The 19,984-nt window shown below is 43.4% G+C and overlaps 1 protein-coding gene across 3 annotated transcripts in view; it reads right to left on the bottom strand.

Moving 5' to 3' along the window:
* The window catches only part of MYO1B (myosin IB), a 166,943-nt gene extending 152,569 nt beyond the window's left edge, over positions 1 to 14,374 (bottom strand). For 2 of the 3 annotated variants that reach the window (XM_072961577.1, XM_072961579.1), the window contains exon 1: positions 13,991 to 14,124. The gene's annotated coding sequence lies outside the window, so the exon portion shown is untranslated. Of the gene's footprint in view, positions 1 to 13,990 lie in introns of all 3 variants that reach the window. The other variant, XM_072961578.1, reaches the window with a different exon arrangement.
* Between the last annotated feature and the right edge of the window lie 5,610 nt (positions 14,375 to 19,984).

A 19,984-nucleotide genomic window follows, 5' to 3' on the forward strand; every position in this document is an offset into this window, starting at 1 on the left:
AACTAATTCAGCAGATCTGGAGGTCACTAAGAGCTTGTAGAGTTTTCTAAAGCCATGAGCCTAGACAATTATAAGAATGAATAGTACTATCATGTTACCAGGTTAAAAATCTGGTTGCTTTTTCAAAACTATATCCAACTACCACATTTATTCTGTCCCAAATGTACAGTCAGAAATGCCTAAGTCATGTAAGAATGCACAAAAATAACACTTCAAACCCACAGCCAGACATAGAGTCAAGAGTACCAGGTCACATGTCACTCCAATAACCTGCCTCTTAAAGACAGAAAGAATAAACACATAAGTTACTATTAAAAACTAAATTTGAGTTTCATACTTTAAAATCATATACTTCTTTTAAAATTGTCAACAGGGATAAATGTTCCTCTCAAGGTTGCCCAGCAAAATCTGGGTGCTTCTATTTTAGGTAGCCAACAGGAAATCTTCTATAACTTGTATACTTTCAGAAATCTGACCGTCAAGTCTTTTCAATAAAAATATGAACTTGCATAGAAAAATCATACTTATATATTTCTATAGACTATTGAGAGAAACACTATGTAAACGCATATACACCAGAAACCCCAAAGCGACCAACCACAGTTTAAACATAAACTCACAATTCGACCCCAACTCCCTCACCAACACCATGTATGTAAAGGCTCTCTCCTCAGCATCAAATAGGATAACCTTAATGTCTGTATAGCTTTATATTAAAAAAAAATAAAATAAAAGCACATCTGGAGGGGAAAGGCAGCATTACCATACCTACCCAAATAATTCTGCCCCGAGGCTCTACTCGGATAGCTATCCACTCAGTCTTATTTTAACCAAGATAGGCTCTTGGGGAAAAAAGGAATCCAAAACCAAACTCTAGGGGTCGAGAGGGCACATTAATTTGTAAAATATGAGGCAAACTCAAATATAAATTTTGAGTGAACCCTGACCTAACTCAATGTTCCCTCCATTTTTTTTTAAACAGTGACATAAACAACCAGGAGGACAAGATTACAAAATGGTTTAGACTTACCATCAAGTAAAATTTTACTCCAAAGTTAACGTGACACAACCTTTATGCCTGAGAGAGTGAATACTTTGCTACACGAGACTGAGTTATAGTTGAGAATGAGCTGAAGACAAATAAATGGACGTGATTCTAGGAGAAGAAAGCCAAGACCCAAACCCTGCAGAACCTGGACACCAAGGGCACGGAGCAAGGAGAAAGAGTAAGTGTGTCATCAGGCCTAGAATCCATCTATTAGGAGCTAAACTGTGACCCCCTCAAAATCCCTATGTTGATGCCCTACCCCCAGGAACTCAGAGTGGGACTGTCTTTGGAGACAGGGCCTTTAAAGAGGTGATTTAGTTCAAACGAGGCCATTAGGGTGGCCCTAATCCAACACAGCTGGTGTCCTTACAAGAAGAGGAGACAGAGACCCAGCCAACACAGGCTAAGGGACGTCTGCCCATAAGAGGCTCGGTGAGAAGGTGGCCATCTGTGGGCCAAGGAGAGGCCTCAGAAGAAACCAGTCCTGCTCCCGCCTTACTTGGACTTCCAGCCTCCAGATCTGTGACACAATGTATTTCCGTTGTTTACAATACCCAGCCGTGGCCCCCTGTTCCGGGTGCCCTCACAGTCTGAGGCACTATGCTGTAACTCCTTGTACAACAGCCTACTTCTCTCCTCCTCCACAGCAAAGGTCCCTGGCACAGCCCCCACCCCTGACAGCTGCCACCTTCCTAGGCACCCAGAGCTTACTCGGCACGTGCCACTGAAACATCTTCGAGCATAATGTCAGAAAATCATCTGTTGGCTGCCCACTGCACCCTCTCCTTAAAACTCTCTCCTGCCCCAGCTGCGATTTGGCCATTTCTTCCCACCCCATCCCTCCTCACGCTCCTCAGTGCTTCTCCTTCATCTACTTGTCACAAAATAACGTCCCTTGGACTCCTGTCACCCACCTCCCTCTCTTCTCACTCTGCCTCTAAGTGGTCCCCACAATAGCTACAACATGCACCACACCGAGATGCCAGTGAGCCCTCCCTCCAGGCCTCGGGCCCCGGCTTGCCCCTGAGCCCTAGGGTCTGCTGAACCTCACTCCCTGTCTGGAGGCCCCATATCCCACATCAAACCTGGCCCCTTCAGGTCTGTCGGTGCCAACCATGCCCAGCATCAAACAAGCCAGAAACTCGGGAGTCATCCCAGACTCCAGCTTTCCCTGCCCTTTCCAACCCAGTCACCACATCCACCCTGCTGATTAAAGATGGGTACATCAAAACGTTCACAAGCTCGGACCCAATCAGATCATTCTCAACATCTACCGTCAACGAACCACCCAAAATATAGAAAAAGTCACATGTACAACAATGTTCATCACAGTATTATTATTTACAGCAGCAAAGCGGTGGAAGCAACCCAAACGCCCAATAAAACGAGATGTTTCAGGAAATGATGGTACTCTGTGGAATACACAACTGTAAAATTTATTTCAAAGCCTGCAGCGATATAGAAAATATACGAACTCTGATTACAAGCATTCTAAAGCATACACAATGAGAACTTGGAGAGAATATTCAGAAATGACCATAGCTGATAGTTTAGAGAGATCTGACTCAAGAACCAACTTTTAGCTCCAATTTCCAAATTTTCTGTAATGTTCTTCAGATGACTTTTTTAGTACAAAATATCCAAAAGAGAGTTCTAGTAACCGGAGACTTTCTGAGGTGCTTGGTTTCAGGATAAATGGAAATTTTCCTACAGCATTCCCTTCGGCTGCCGCGCCACCTGCATGTTACGTCTGTGGCAATACCCAAGGCAAACTCCCCCCAAAAATAACGTTGCCCCCTAAAATCCTATTATACTTGTAGCCCTCAGCATGAGATCCTAAAAATTTATTCTTTCAAGAAATCCAACTGGACACAAACAGCTGCACGACTGTGGAACTGGGCTCCCAACATCTGCCACAGTTATTAACTGTTCTAGCAAGAAAAGCTCACCACACCCAAGCTGCTGCCAAGAGGCCAAGTGCAAAGCTGGGACGGCATCACAGAAGGTGAAGCCACCTCTGCACCAAGCGTCCAACAGGCTTGCTGACCACCAGGTGAGGAAGGGGCATCCTCCCCGTCGCAGGAGAGATGCCATCCACTATTCCATCCAAGAGTCCAAGAGGCATGAAACAGGTCACCCCTAAGGATGTAAAATGGCACAAGTTTCCTTTAGCATCTTACCTACACTTTCCTGTTTGCTGTTTAAATTAGCAACAATGGCAAGTATTCATGTTGGGCCAACAGTTTTACCACTATTTCTTAAACACTCAGGTCGTACCCTTGGCATTAGTCAGCTAAATCCAACAGATTTCCCTTCCTCCATGCATTGGTGTAGATGAAGTAAAACAGACAAGATACAAGGTCACGTCCACACCTACTGGGTCCGTGATAAAGCCCAACAGGCAGCAGAGGGTACACACAGACTTCTACACCTGCTACCCTACTCGAAAGTACACATGTTGTTTCTAATTTAAAGAATTCCTCTCATGAATCCTTTTGAAAAGTAAATACTAACTCCTGGTTACACCCATTCTATAAATCCAGACTTTAGTGTAACTGAACTAGACTTCCTTTCAGCAGAGAAAGAATATGCATCAATATTTATGTTACGTTCAAATCAGGCATCTGTGGTTAGAGATGAAAAACATTGTAAATTGTGGAATAAGGTGTAGGAAGGCATCACCTAATTTAAATCCCCACGGTGAGATTTTGCATTCAACTGGGAAATCGCACTGAAATTAGCAATATTAGCAATATTTGTCAAGTAAACAGCTCCTCTGCTGATGCCAGGTGACATCGCTGTCGTACTTTCTTTGAAATCCGTGTCAGTATTATTTTGAGATACCTACAGAATACCACTGCTTAAAAATAAAGTCCTGTAGATGAAACAAACATAGTAGGAAGGCCCATTTCTCCACTCACAATTATACAAAAAGAGGCACATGAAAGGAAAGCTAGAAAGCTCACTGAACTTTTTAAGAAGTAATTAAGATCTACAGGCTTTTGAGGAAATGTGTCAAATTTGGCAAAGTTACCTTTCTAAACATGTATTTTTGGTAATTTTCCAGAATTCTGTTCTTCCAGTTTGGAAAACTTTGAAAATTCTGAGACATAACAAAATGGTAGCAACACAGATAACCCTAAGCAAAATACAGAAAGAGGAAAAATTCAACTTCAGGATTCCCTCAGTCTTCTCTTCCTTTCTGCTTCCCAAGTCCCTCAAGATTCCCAGTGCTTTCAGGCAGTCAGACCCCCAGGCTTTCGTGATTAGTTAGTAGCAAGTTAATCAATTAACTCTTGGTATGAGTAAATAAAAGGCAACTTAATTTAGATCTCTGAGGGTGAAAAGTCGCATCTATTTTTACAGTTAAAAATAAAATTTACTCTTCACTCTGAATTGCAGAAATGTGCACATCATTTTTACATGACAGCAAGTAAAGGAGAAACGTGGGGTATTGAAAGGAGCGGTTTTCAAAGGGAGGGGAGTTAGAGGAGACCACAGAGAGTAACAGATGGCCAGAGGCCCGCTCAGGGAGCAGCAAGAAACAAAAAGGGAAAATAATGACAGAAAAGGAAACATTCAGAGCAAGGAGAGTTTCACAAGGATCCACATCCCTGGGCTCTTCTAACTTTGGGGGATACTGGTGCTGAAGACTTTAAATACTGTTGCATTCCTGCAACTATCAGCATAAATGGGAAACCACTCCACCTGTCAAGGCCATCAGAGCCAGCAGACTCAGGCGCCTCACCCTCTTCGGCCCCACTTTAATGACCTTTCTTCATTAGATTTCTTTTTATTATTAGTTCAGAGGTAACATAACCAGATTACAGATAATGTGGAAAACAACATGGGTGTAAAAGTCAGTCATCCCGGTCTACTACACGAACACAATCCCTGTCAACCTTTTGGTTTATTTCTTTGCTGTCTTTCTTCCTACATATTCTCTAAGGGCGTAACTGGAGTTCCGTATCAAATCATAAATTATATGCATGGCTTGGATTCAAGCAGATCTGAATATCTGGTGGGAGAGGGGGAGGAGGAAGCCCAGAAATCCATTTTCAGGAAGGACTGAGGAGTAGCAACTTACATTTCCAGTGAGTGCTTGCTCTGTGCCTGACACTATGTATTCTAGGGACACACGTGTGTCCATGCATCTAATCCTTATTAAAACCCCAAGAAGAAGGCTCTATTATTACCCAAATTTTGCAGATGAAAGACAGGGACAGATAAAGCTACACGGGCTACTGAGCAGAAGAGCCAACCTTCAAACCCAGCACTTCCCCCAGAGCCCAGCCCATAACCATTACACCATGCTGCCTCCCACTGAGCAAGGGCTCACGGCCATGGCCACGGCCACGGCCACGGCAAGAGAGAACCGGGCTTTGACGTGCTTGCCCCAGGTGCAAAGCCTTGACGACCCGTAAGAAGAGATTCTAGGTGGAATGAGGTGTGTGTGATTCAGACTAGATCCCTCTACCCACCCCACCCTGCTCACATCACAGCCCTCAATGCTTGTCCAAAGAAGGTGCCAGAGGGAGAGCAGAGAGGGGGCTGAGAGACTTGAAAAGCCAAAGGTGGACCTGCTCCAGAGCCCTCCCAGAAGGGGAGAGAGGGCTTCTCCAGACCTTGGATCAAGACCCCAGTCCTATAGTGCAAAGTGCAGAGCCAGGACATGGATGTGGCGAGCAGGTACTCAAGACCATGGCAGCTCTCCCCGGGCAGAGAGGGGCTGGGGGCGTGCAGGAGCCCTGTTCAAGCCACAGCACAGGGGCAGGGCTTCCTTCACCCAGGCAGTTTCACTCGGGGAGGAAAGGGAACATACTGACCAAAAATAAATACTTCTATGTCATCATAACTTAAGCACTATTAAATACCACTGTTATGATGATTTACAAAGGGAAAACTTCATTTAAGTCACCGACTACCAAAATTTCCATCAGTCTACCATTAAGAGCAGAACTCTACCTCAGCACTTCTGGGCTGGTTTTTCACTGTCAGGAAAGCTCTACCAAACTTCTCTTCCTCTAATACAACCCTTCCTTCATGCAGCTGCATGGATGCCCGTTTCCTTGCACAGGCTCTCCCCCTACCCCCAATCAAAGTCTCCCCTCCCCATCCTTCTTATTCTCACAGCCTCCTGTCCTTTTCTTTCACAGCGCATACCACAATTCATAAGCATGTCACACACAGCTGTGCTCATTTCTGCAATGTCTCTCTCCCCTCATGTTCCATGAGAGCAGAAACCACGACAGCTCTGGTCCTCGTTAAAGACTCAGTGCCTAGTACAGTGCCTGACACAAACCAGGCACCCAAACATTTGATGAATGAATACATGAATGCATTAAAAGAACCAAAAATGACCTCCCCTTACTATATAAAGTGTCCTATATAATTTTAATTTGAACCATTCCATTTCCATATTTCATGCTCTTATCAGACAAGCCACCCGACTTCAGGCTCCCACAGCAAACACGAGTTTAAATGTAAACTTGATCAATCAAGAATCCATCAATGGGGAAAGGTATAGCTCCAGTGGTAGAGTACATGCTTAGCATGCACGAGGTCCTAGGTTCAATCCCCCGTACCTCCATTTAAATAAATAAATAAATAAACCTAATTACCTCCCTCCAAAATAAAACATTTTTTTAATTTAAAAAAAGAATCCATCAATAAACAACAAAATCAATCCCATTCTTGTATACCAGCGACATCTATCAGAAATCTGTTAAGCAACTCCATTCACAATGACCACAAAAACCACGGAGCACCTTGGCACAAACCTAAAAGATGATGTGAAAGAATTTTACACATAAAATTGTACAATTTCACTGAAGGGCATAAAAGACCTAAATAAATACAGAGGTAAATCAGGTTGCAGTTGGAAAGCCATGAGACCATAAAGATGTCAGTTCATCCTAAATTTTTATATAAATGCAATGCAATGCCAATAACACAAAATTTTCTTATATGTACAAGCCACATGCTTGGAGAACACATCTGCAAGTTAACCTGTATGGAGAGAGAAGAATGTGATGTGTGTTTGACACGTCAACTGACACAAATATGTAAAATGGCTTTTGTGTGAATTCCAATCATTTAACTATTACAGTTGTGCAATGTTACTTCCAATATTATGATTGTCTCAAATATTTTGTCTTTTTTAAGTTGTGAAATAGTAATCACTACAAGTTCAGAAAAGCTGGGTTGTGAAAGATGTGTAGGTGTGACAGGTGGAGAGGGGCTTCCAGGGTGAAGGAAGGATCCAAGAGAACAAGGTAAAAAAGCACAAGACAAAATCTGACATATCTGGGGGAGAACCAAGAATGCCTCACAGAGAATACATATTCCCACTGAAAGCTAGGCAGTGATGGATCTAGAAATGGTACAATGAAGTGGCTACAGCACTGTTATCTACATAATGATCCCGCCACAAAGTGGAACAATGGGCACCTAAGTTGGGACACCTCTATACTCTTTCTCCGAGATCCACAGTGCAGTTACAAATAAAAGTTCCTGATACAGCCTTCTGCAAAGGAGAAACTTGTATTTTTTTTAAGCTTATTTAAAGCGTTGTTTAAACAAGGCCATGAAACCCTTTTTAACACTAACATTGACTAACTTTTCATGGAACAACCCACTTTGGGAAATGCTGCATTCTAGTAACCCAGCCTTTTAAAGTCTGAACCAGAATAGAGGCTCAAGATTTGAAAATAAAGAGGCAACAATCAACCAAACACTGTAACTGCTTGGATGGATGTAAGAATCACAGAAAATAGAGAAGTAGATGACGCTTCTGAAGTCCGAAGTCAGGGTGATGAGAGGAATGCTATTAGCACTGACAGTGAGATAGAGTCCCCCAGAAAGAAAACTGAACAGGAAGTTTTTCAGTTTTTTGTTTTAATTTATTTTATGTGAACAAGATGTTAAAAGGCTTGGAGGCCAGTGCCCAGATCTGTCCCGGGTTAACTTTATGAGCCTGAGCAGGTCTCAGATACAATGAAAGGGTTATAATGGTGACCTAAAGTCCCTTTCAACTTAACAGTCATCATTCCAAAATTCAACATTTGAAGTCAAAATGCCAATACAGTCAAGTTCTTACCTTTACAGTAGGTGTGAAATGTTTAGAATATAGGATACAAATTAACAATACAAGAATCTGAATACATGAATTTAAATACATGGATGAGAGGTTTTTAAAAGCTTATGCAATTACAGATGTTGAAGGGATAGCCCCCAAACCTATTAAAGCCAGAAAGTCTAACTCTAGCCCCCTCCTCCAATGTCACGAATACTTAGTATTTTGCTTCTGCAGAAAGCAGATTCCTGAATCTGACCCAACATGACAGTTCATATATTTTTATGAATACCTCTCAACACCCTTGGGCAAGTGAGAACTTTTTCCTAGATGGCTCACCACATCAGGGGTAGTTCAAAACTGTGGTCAACTTATTCCAACTGGAAGCAGACCGTATGAGGACTGAGGGGAAAAAAAAGAAAGAGAACACGAGCCATGCAAATTTTCAAGGAAGAAATGATCGGCTAGGAACTGTGTATATTTGCAACCTGAACATTGCAAATAGCACTTCAGCGTCTAGCAACACAGAGTAAAAGGAAGCTGCACTGAGGGAGGACAGAGAAGGTGTCCACTGGCAAGAGCAACTGGAGCCTGCACGAATTTTTCAGTCAAGATTTTTTTTTTTCTTTTTCAGTTGAAGTGTGCAGGAAAATGCTTTCATGAAACCAGTGGAAAATGAGCAGGCAAATAATACGCACACATGCTACAACAAAACCAATCATGAGTAACCTGTTCTGTTCCACTGTCCTTTCAATTCAGTTTTCTAATGTCTCTTTAAAATGTTGAATTCTTTTTTTAACCAAGTTTTAAAACTTGCAATGTATCATTCTAAATTGCATTTTCATTTTAACACAGCAAAATGAAGTCACCTCCGCAATTTCAAAGCACCATGAGTCCACACAGGATTGATTCAAAAGTACCTGGAAAGCAGAGACCTTGTCTCCTCTTGGCCTCTCCATGCTATCAAGGAAAGCCAGGTACCTGGTATTTTTAGAAGCTCAGCATTGTTGTTTACCTGACAGGCAAAGGAAGAATGTCAATTTTCACTTATCTCCAGGCCTCAGTTTCAAAAACTGCCTATCTTGGATGAGTATAAATTCTATACCAATTATTTTCTTCCCCACCTTGTTCAAAGTCTTATTCCCTAAGTTCCAGCTCTGTCAATGGTGCTCCCACCATTTCATCCCTGTGGATCAGACCCTGAGCTCCAAATTGATGCCCAGCAGCATACTGTGCTCAGAAAGTCTGGAGACCAGGGATCAGACAAAGCCCCTGAAAACTCCCAGAAGATCATCTGGTTCTTGCACAGAAGGAGGTGACCAGGAAAGGGTGAGAAAGCTCCTCACATTCTCACTAGCAGGTGAATCTTGTTTCACCAAGTCTCCCTCACTTCGGAGAGGAAAGTAAGTCAGGTGAGTCAAGCACGAGAACCAAAAAAGGAGAAACTCAGAAGCGTTTCAACCAATTCTCCCAGCTCTGGACCAGCCAAGAACACTTACTCAGGGGGATAAAAGAAGCAAGCCATGATATTCAACACCTTCTCCCAAAGAATGGTACTTTACACATCCTCAGGACCCCAAAAAAAGGATCCTCCGCTCTCTCGTCGGACAGCAAATTCACCAAGATGCTTCCTAGCATCCCCATCAATCTAACCTTTAGAGGCAGGTGTTCAGAGACCCTACGTCTTTCAAACCATTAGAGATTGTTGGAGATAAAATTGAGGACAAAGGAGGAGCAGGCACTGTGTTCGGTTTCCTCCCACTCTCATGCTCTTGTGTTCAGCTTTTGTCTCAGCAGCATGTGTTGGCGTGGCCTTGGTCACCACAGCTGTCACAGTCATTTTCTTCATCTCACCAACATCTACTCTCCGGGCACACTGAGCTGCCCTGCTACATCCTTCGATGCACAACGGATTTCCTTTGCTGCTTAATGCATAGCCTTGCATCAAACTGTGTGCTTAATAAAACATGAATTGATGAAGGCACTAGCAAGTGAAAAGAAACCTACAACAGTTATAAGAGCATCCTTTATCCATCTCAGATCATAGAACTCAGTAGACCACATGTGTGCAACCCCTCTAAATACCCAGGAGATGGGAATTTAATGGCATGAGGAGACAAAAGTTACTGTACCCACACCACAGTCCCTGAAGACCCCAAATGATGTCCTAGCTTGAAATAATTAAGCAAGTAGAGGTGGAACTTTCAGTCTTCAAAGTCTTATCTTAGGAACAAAACAAACAAACCCAAAAAACCCAATATTGACTTTTCCATTTGCCCAGGAGCATTCAGAGAAATCCATAAACAACTGATGGTGCCCAGAGTTCAAATCCATTCGAACTCCTGTACTTGGTGGTCACTCTTGGGTCAAGGTCAGGTGCTTCCTGCCCAGCACCACTTCCCAGTCCACCCCAAGGACAGATACCACTGCTATTCCCCTTCCACGTGGATGCCAAAGCTTGTTCACTTCCCCTGTAGGGAAAGGATGAGCCCAGAAATCCTGTGGAATGTGTGTTCCCACAGAGCTCAGAAATGTGATGATCTCAGAGGATATTGTAAAGAAAGACCCTTGACACTTCCCCAAGGAAGAATGTCTTCTGTAAAAGGCGACTGCCAGGACAAAAAGCATGTGCTGGGAAAATCTACTGCCTGCTGCTATGTGTGATTCCAATTCTGATGTCCCACTTCCTCTCTACAATCACATTCCTTCCCTTCTTGTTCCTCTTCTAAAAAGACACTCTGACAGTGGGTCCCAGTAAAGAAGCAAAGCGCAGTGTTCTAATAAAGGTTGAAAGATAAAAAGGACTAAAATAGATTTCAATAAATATCAAATGAATATAAGTTCTATTCTATTCCACGACTTTTAAATGTTTCCCCAAATAACTTACTTTTAAACGTTGGCAGCCTAACTTTTTAAAAATAAAATTTCATTCACTTAAAGTGTATTCACAAAGGCTGTCAAACAGCATAAAGCTTTTGAACAACACAGTTTGAAAAGCTGTGACGTCACTAATCCAGCCTTCCAAACCTAACTCAGTGGTTTTTAAAAAGAATCAATTATGATAATATATGTGAAAGTGATTTGAAATCTACAAAGGGCTAATCAAACAGAAAAACAAATTGTTGTCATTCCTATTATTAAAAGGTATCATACCATACCGTGTGGGCTTTGGAACTGGAGATCAGAATCAAATCTCACCTCCAGCACTTACTAGTTACCTACTCAACTAGAGTGTAAGAGGCAAGTTACCAAACTCCCAGGACCTCAGTTCCAACTGTAAAAGGAGATAATCCCCACTGTATCAAGGTGTTTTGAGGACTAATAGGAAAGTGTGTAAAAACCCTTTGCACGGGGTAAACACTAAATGATAGCTCTAACTATTGTTAGGTTGCTTAATTAAAATCCAAATGTCCAGCTACTGAAAATAGAAGGGAGGAGGAAAAGAGAAGAATTTCCAAAAAGAGGACAAATGTTAAAAACATGGATCCTACACTCTTGAGGATTCCTTCTAGACCAGGGACCACCCCCAACCCCACTCCTTCCCCACTGATGTCAGAAGCTCCCCATAGCTTTGCATAACTGTGCAGCAACCAGAGAGAGTCAGCCTTTAACTCCAGGTTTGACAAAGTGATGATTCATCCTATCCTGTGAAGAGGGTGCAGTCTGCAGCCCACCTCACCACACAGTGGGGAATCCATCAGGATGGGCTGTGGCCAGAGCCCAGCTATTTAAGAGGACCCCTCATCCGTATCTCCAGTAGCAGTAACAGACTGAGGCTTCGCATTTTGTTAATATGTATTCCAACGAGTACTTCGGAGAAATCCAATTGCGCTGTAATTTACAAAACAATCCACAACATAAACGAGAAGTCCAAAATGACAAGACAACAGTAACTCTGTTCGCTGCCCATGGCACAGTGTTTTGCCAGGCGGTATGTTAGTTATAACGACAAAAAGCTTGACGGCTGGACAACATCCCACTTAAACTGAACATCATAATGGCTCCTGAGGACAAGTCCCACTGCGTTTCAGCCTGGCCTGAAAATCTGACCACATCCCCCACGAAAAAAACAAACCCTCCCAATTAGCTTGTACAGCTCTTTTCCATTACCACTTAGTGGGCAGGAAACATTTTTTTCTCCCGGAGTAAGTTCCTCACTCTCCTTCTAAGGTTAAGGGGCTTTCAAACTTGGTTGTCTTAAAATGAATAGCCAATAGCATGGTTTACCGGTGGGCCCTCGGACCTTGTCAAAGCAGCAGCTCTGGGTCATTTCCCAGCCCTGCTGCAGCCAGCTGACTATAACTGAATGTCTCCTAAATTATCACCACAGTAATTCTAACCTTCACTTCAACTTTGGGATCCTTCTACCAGTGTCCCATAGGCACAAACCATGAATGCCTGGAAATGTCAGCCTCCTCCCAAAATAGTTTTGCTTGGAATACTCCATTCAAAACACACTCATCATTCAATCCCCGCTGGCTCCCTCCCGAGGTCAGCCAATCCTCTTGGGCTTCTCGATTCCAATCTAGGAAAGGGTCAATTAACATATGCCCAACACATTACATTCAATTCTACCTCCACCTAAAAAAAAAAAAAATTCCCATTCACCATAATGGTAACTGTTCTGTTTCTTAGCCCAGGTGACCCACATCAGGAGAGTGCAAGCACAGAAGTCACAGACTCCTCAACTCAAAACCCAAAAAGTGTTGTGTGGTGTGTTTTCTGGGACTGTAAAGGGTTTTTCAATTCAGTGTTACATAATCTGATTCATTTATTTAGCAACGTCTAATTTTCTGGTGGTTTCCCCTCAAATATTCCTGGAAAATTGTTATACTATAACACAACGGAGAAAATTATTTTATGTCAAAATCAATGCTGTAAAATTTGCCTCTTACCCATTCAAGCCAACCTCCACTAGCTACAAACACAGATCCATAGACACATACACACACACAAATACCCTGATTCATAACAACAACAAAGTCTTCTTCCACTGTAATTAAGATTTGATTTCAACAAACTAACATTCGGAGCGCCTAGAACTCAGGGAAGTACACAACTTGTTGCAGCAATAAACGCTCGGCCACAGCCTGAACAAAGCATTGCAAATAAACTCCAGAAACCCACACAGCAAACCCTTAGACAAGATGTGTGTCTGTAATCACCTCTCCAGTGCACTCCCACCACCCCCTCCCCAACCCTCTTCCCAGCCCCAACAAGCACCCTCCAGGACTCCCGTTCCCAATCTGGTTTCCATTCCAGCTCCGCCTCCTCCCCTCCCCTCCCCGGGACTGTGAATCAATCCCATCCCGGGCAGGAAACGAGACCCAGGGCAGCCCCCTCCGCTGCGGCAGAACAAAGGAGCAGAGCGCAGCTGCACGCGCTGAACACCCCATCGGGTCCTGGGCACCTTCTCCCCCGCCGCCGGGACACGCCGCACCTGAACCCCATTCCCCAGGACGCCCCATTGTTCTCCGCTTTCCTTCCCAGAGGAGGCCACCCCGTGTCCTTCCACAGAACCAGGGAGTCAGGAAACAGCTGTGGGCCAGAGAGATGGAGGGGATGTGGGTGAACACCAGGGAGAGCCGGATTTCACTGTGCCCACAGGTACTGAGCTGGGGCAAAGTAAGAGTAACTTAGTTTAGCGCCCTCTTCTCTCCCATCCGCCCCCGAAGCAACTGCGGAGTCGCGACCACCCTGCGCGACCTCCACCGTGCGCGGTTCTCGCCGCAGCGCCGCCTCGCCCCGAGGAGAGACCGCAGACCCCGCTGACCCGTGCCCCGCGGGCTGCGGCGGGGCCAGGAAGACCTCGAGCACAAAGGACCGAGAGGGCAAGGCAGGGGAGAGAGGGAAAGCGCTCGCGCTACCTCGCCAGGCGGCACTCCGCCTCCTGGTCGTCTTCCCTCTCCGGCGGCGCTCCGGGACGCGGGCCCTCCGCGAGGCTGCGGGGCTCCCGCGCGGCTGCACGGCGGACGCTGCTGGCGGACGCTGCCCCGCGGCTGCCGGCTCCTCGCGCGCCCGCGCTCCCACACCGCCTCCACGCGCCGCGACCGGGGCTCCCGTGCGCGCCCGGCTGCAGAGTGCGCGGCCGCTGCGGAGGGCTGCGCTGCGGCGGGAGGCGCCCGGCCACTCCCCTCTCCCCCGCGGGCGGAGGGGCCGGCCGAGGGGCGGGGGCGGCGACCTCGCAGCCTGGGATTCGCCCCTCCGCGCGCTGGCAGGACCGGGAGCGGCCGCCTCCCAGCCGACTCACCTCCGGACGCCCGGTGCCGGCGGCACAGCGCCCCCGGGTGAGCGCGGGCGGCAGCCTCCGCGCCCGGGGGCCGGCCCGGTTGGGGCTAGGAGCGGGCAAGAGAGGAAGAAGAGGCGTCCCTCCCAGCACCGCGGAAGGCACCGCCCTGCTACCTTTTTCACTCCCGGAATTACTAACATCTAACGAGAAATAAAATAACTGGGGAGGCAGACGGGGAGTGGGGATGGGGGCTGGGGGATGACAACTAGAAGGCCGACTAGGGGCAAATGTTGGCAAAGAGGGGGAGTGTTCCTTCTCCCCTAGATAAAAAGTTTGGATACCCAAGAATATCAGAAAATATTAATTTGACCTAAAGAGAAAAAAGTGTATTGTGGCAAAGTGTGTCTTTACTTAAAAGATTTTTAATACTATTAACCCACTTAATTTCACATTATGCTAAATAGACACTGGCCAGTTCTCTATTACAGAAAATCAAAGATAGTTTGAAAGAAATTTCAGCGCATTGACTCGCACTGGGTAATGATTCATGATGGGTGTTAATCTGTACATTATTTAGGCATGCTGTAGGGGTGCAGAGAATTAGGACCTCCAGCTTCTCACTCCAGCTGGCTTCTTGTCTCTTTTGGAATTTAGAGCAAGTCACTTGACCCATGTCCTGGTTTCCTCAGCCTGGAGGAGGGAAGGGTGCTCATCCATACTTACTCACTGGGTGAGGTGAGGATTACTTGACAAAGGTGGTAAAAGCAATGTAGGCATAGTAATTATTACTCATGGTTCTAAATACTTCATCTGATAATGAAATAAATTGCCGTAAATGGGGCCAGGCTTAAATGGACTGACCTATATCTGGAAACTTACTGAAATGAGGTGAACCAAAGAATTCAGACCATGTATAGAAATTCTGTTCCCACAGGCATAAGAACCACAGGCAATGGTATTTGTCAAATGCTACCAACAGAGATTGAAAGGTAGCAATTCCCCAGGCTGTATCTGCTCAGAGTGTACCATTATTGATGACACCATCAGCATCAGTTCTGATCTACCGAAGGCATGGTAATGGTCTAAGCTTAAACATATTGTGTACCAGGTACTGTTCTTTTCTTGCTTAACCTTCACAAAAACCTGGGAGGTAAATTACTCTCGTTGTCCTTGTTTTACAAACCAGGAAAGCCAAGAACAGAGTGTTCTTCTAGCTAATAAGTGGCGAATACTGGTTTGAAGACATGTCTACAAATTCTTTGACAGTCTTCCCGTTAAGGAATGGAGTCTAGTTGCCTGCCTCTTGCATACAGGCTAGACTTAGTGACTTGATTCTAAGAAATAGAATGTAGCAGAAGTGATGCTACATGACTTCTGATTCTAGCTTGTAAAAGGAGCTACAGCTTTCACCTGGCTCTCTCTTGGGACAGTCACCCTTAGAACTCAGCTGCCATGCTATGAGAAAGCTCAAGCCACCCGGAAGTTCATGTACAGGTGTTCTGGCTGATTCTGCCAACCGAGGACCCAGCCTACAGCCAGATGAACTGCCAGACACGTGAGTTAGTAAGCCTTTGAGATGGCTCCCGCCCCAGTCACTGACTGACCACATTGCCTAATAGATCTAGAGAGGAACCCTGCTTGAGCCTAGTCAGTGTCCAGAAACAAGGGAGAGGACAATAATACAAGACTGTCTTCAGGGTGGTCATTGCATAGCAATAGACACTGGAAACAGCAGCAGAGCTGGGATTTGAACCCAGGCAGTCTGACTCCACAGTCTTCACCACAATCAAGCGCACTTCCTCAGACCGTGATAACCTCGCCTGATGAACACCATGAAGATCTCTGCTTTTGCAACAGACAGCATAAGGACCTGCTACCCGATGACACGTTTTAGACTCATTTCTCCATTTTGCCCATCTGACTTGAGGTTCCAAAGTGACTGCTTACAGCCGTTTGGCAGCAAAGGAGCCTCTGACCTCTGCTGTCCAGGCCAGCTTTTTAAAAATTACAGAAATTCAAACGGCAGGTTCACAAATACAAAGTGTAAACAAATGGTTTGAAAGAGTGGGGGGAATTCTGTAAACTTTTGAACTTGCAAGAAGGCCAAGTTTTAGTAAGAAGTAGGTTTAAGACAAGTATGTGCTGAGTAGGACAATTAAGAGAGCTTCTCTTTGGAAGGTTTTGGAGCTCCTGCCCCAAGAAAGAAACGGGGAACTGAGTTATGTAGGAACAGTTCTGCCTCTAGAAGGATCTAGCATGGTGGGAAACTTAAGGCCTTCTCTCTTGTTTTTCAGCAAGTTCAGAAAAGAAAATAGTAGAAACTGTTAAACTCATCATAATAAGACTGAGAAAATGAACCAAGAAGCTATTAGAAAGCCAGAAATGTTTCTAGAGCAAAGCTATGCTTCTTTTTAAAAAATACCATTAACCTAGTTTTCATAAATCTCAAAATCCAAACTCTGAAGCCATACCATGAGGTTTTTACATACTTTTACCTTCCTGGCCATTCTTTTCAAAAGTCAATCAATCAACAACCTTTGAATTTAAAAGAAGCAGATTACAGTTGTTCTAATAACTGTCAAGAATAGATAGTAAATCCACCAAGTACAAAAGCATTTTTTTACTTTCCCTTCAGTCTGTTTGGAGGAGGTAGAGTATATGAAGAAGCAGGAAGACTATCATTAAGATTTTAGGTGATAAACATAAATTATCAAATTATAGGAGTAAAAGAATGTAAGTGCATTTTACCTCAATGAAAACATGCAATGATTTAAACTGAAACAAGGGAAACCCTACCATCTTTGTGGGAAAATTTAGAAATAAAAGCGCAGTTGTACAGGTCCCAGGAAAATGCTTCGGAATCACCTAAATGTGTAGCTTTGGTTTTTCCTTAGTTTTAGCTGGAACCCTTTAAAAGAATTTTTTTTAAAGAATTCAACGTTGGAAGATGGACCAACGAAAGGACCACACGACCTGATTCTGCCTCATACTGGTGTAGCAAGCGAAACAGTGGGCTGGAAGTCGCAGTTTTAGATTTTCTCCCCGGCCCTGTCTGCAACTAGCTTCAGAATTTTAGCCAGAAAGCTCATGCTCTCTGTCCTTAGTTATTTTACATCATCCTGACTGTGTTAAGGGGCTTCTGGTTCTAAAAAATCTGAGTCTTTATTTTTGCCATATTTTCTGTCCTCATCTACCTGTCTAAACACTTAGTTTTCACCCACTTTTCTTATCCTCTGAGATCAAACTCAGTTCTCACCTGTTTGTGACCATCTTTTTGAACTGGATCTTGCTTCCTTTGCTCTGGTGACATCTTGATGCCACATCCTCTCCATATTTACTGATTTGCTCCAGGTTGTGAAAGCTTTCTAGTTGTTCTCTTCTAAATGTTTGGCGTTTCCAAATAGATGGTTAATCTGTAGATAAAAGGAGTAATTCAGTTTGAAATGACCAGGCCTGTAACAGTAAGAACAATCTTAGGGAGCTAACTTCGCTCTAGAAAGTAATCTAACTGCTCTGCCTGTGTGTTCATTCATTTAACCCTCACAACAGCCCTATAAAGTAGGTTATTGTTATTATTATCCCATTTTACAGATGGTGAAACTGAGGCAGAGAAAAGTTAATTACTGGCCTGAGGTTATACAGTAATAACATTAGAGCCAGAATATGAATCCAGTCAGTCTAGCTTCAGGGCTGTATATATACTTCCTCTCACATCTGTGAGCATTTAATCTGTGGCCATTTGATCTTGTTTGTTTTATCTCTGAAAATAAGTGCTGTCTCATTTCTTTAATTTATGTATCTCTTAGTTTAGAATAGTGCTCTAAATGCATAAGCACTGAATTAGTACTTCTTAAATAGTTTCATGCAGAAGAAAATCTTCTTTATATATTTAAAGAATGCTTTGAAAATAAATGCTTAATGCTTAAAGTATTATTTGAAATTCAGATTAGATGTTGTAAAAAATATTTCTATAGCATTTTCAGCATCCAGGACTCAGCAGGGAAAGTACAACTCTTACTCTAAGTATTTAAAAAGCTATAGATAGAAAGCAGCTTGGAGAGTAGATCTTGAAAGTCCTCATCATAAGAAAAAATTAAAAATTTTGTAACTATGTACAATGATGGATGTTAACTGGTCTTCTTATGGTGATTATTTTGCATAATATACAAATATCAAATCATTACAGTGTATGCCTGAAATTAATAGTATGTCAATTATACGTCAATAAAAAAGAAGATTAATTTAAAAAACTAAAAACTGGAGGTAAATGACAGCAGGAATACTAGAGGGTAAAAAGACTGATGGAATGTCTCCTAGGCAGGAAGAGAGAATTCAAAACTCAGAAAGAGTGTTTCTTACAGGTACTAGACTACATGAAAATCAAAAAACAACTATTCTTTATAAAAACGTAACAGTGTAATTGAGCACTAAAATTGGGTGGTGAAACTCAAAGTGTAATTTTTTCTTCCCGCAAAATACATTTGTCTATAGCCCAGAATACTCTGATCCCTCAAATAAATTATAGATCCATTGCCAGGAAATTTAAATTGCCTGAATTTTTCCCCCAACGTTTTATAATTTAGCATGTTGTCATTTCAACTAGTAAAATACTTGTCTTTTTTATTTCCTCTAAAGCTGTAGCAAGTTAGTACCATTATGGCAAAACCTTGCTGTTAAACAATAAATCAGTCTGAAAAATGACTAGACTTTTTTCCAATCTTTTTAAAAAGGCATTTCCATTTTTCTAATGATAACTGGGGAGCTTGTCATCTCGTTGCTGAGGTGACCTGAGGAGGACTATAAGGAAAATCAAATATGGCAAAGGAAAAAAATATTAACTGTCTATACGAGATGAAGAGCAATTTAGCAAACAGATGAAGTAATATTCTGTTTCTGCTTCAGACCCTAAAACTAAATGTCCATCTATTTGAGTCTGGTGTATACGTACATTCATCACAGTTGCTAGCATATGAAAATACTGACAGCGAAAGATAATTGTGTAACAAAAACATTTTAGTTTATTAACAACCAAGTCAACATCTAATCCAGGTGTAGAGACTGTTGACTAAATAAACCAAAATTTAACTCGAAATCAAAACTAAGGCTTAGTAGCCGGTTTGTTCATTCTTTCAGCAGCATTGCAATCTTGACATCTTCTGGGCAAGGCAAGAAACTCTGTGAATGCTGGATTTTTGTCTCTCTGGCACTGTTGTGTCTCCAGAGCCTAGCAACATACAAGGTACTCAATACATATTGTTGAACTGATAAATGAATCTCATAAATTATTTTTACTTGAGGTAAATTGAACTGGCCCATAATCTCAGCCAATAGTTCCGGATGGGTCTTAGACCAATTTTAAAACTTTCCACAGCAAGACAGAAAAAAAGCAGGTCCTTTGGGGCAGAAGAGTTCACAGCAATGATCTCCTTCAACTCTGAATAAAGCTGGAACACCCTCAAGAGAGTAGCACCAGAGCACTGCCCACCCCCTGCGGAGGAGGAAGCAGACAGCGAGAGCTCCAGCCTGGAAAAACAGCCCAGCTCTTAGAACAAGCATGACTTCGACTGAAAAGACCTGTAACCTCCTTTCCTACCAGCCATGCTGAAATGTGTTTATTTCACCTGAAATCCTT

The sequence above is a fragment of the Vicugna pacos genome, chromosome 5 (genome assembly GCF_048564905.1).
Source record: "Vicugna pacos chromosome 5, VicPac4, whole genome shotgun sequence".
NCBI classification, from domain to species: Eukaryota; Metazoa; Chordata; class Mammalia; order Artiodactyla; family Camelidae; genus Vicugna; species Vicugna pacos.